The sequence below is a fragment of the Myotis davidii genome, unplaced genomic scaffold (genome assembly GCF_000327345.1).
Source record: "Myotis davidii unplaced genomic scaffold, ASM32734v1 scaffold383, whole genome shotgun sequence".
Lineage (NCBI taxonomy): Eukaryota > Metazoa > Chordata > Mammalia > Chiroptera > Vespertilionidae > Myotis > Myotis davidii.
Genome location: NW_006294586.1, coordinates 61,689 through 61,977, shown reverse-complemented (window position 1 = coordinate 61,977; position 289 = coordinate 61,689).

Below are 289 nucleotides of genomic sequence, written 5' to 3'. Positions count from 1 at the left end.
TCATGGCTCTGCTTGACATAGGGGCAGTGAGGCCTCGCTGCTCCGCTGATCCTGGTGCCAGGAGGCCTCACGGCTCCGTTGATCCCGGTGCCAGGAGGCCTTGTGGCTCTGCTGATCCCAGTGTCAGGAGTCCTTGAGGTTCCGCTGATCCCAGGGTGTGAGGCCTCTGGCTCTGCTGATCCCGGTGCTGGGAGGCATATTACTCTTTTACTATATAGGATAGAGGCCTGGTGCATGGGTGGGGGCCGGCTGGTTTGCCCTGAAGGGATTCCTGGATCAGGGTGGGGGT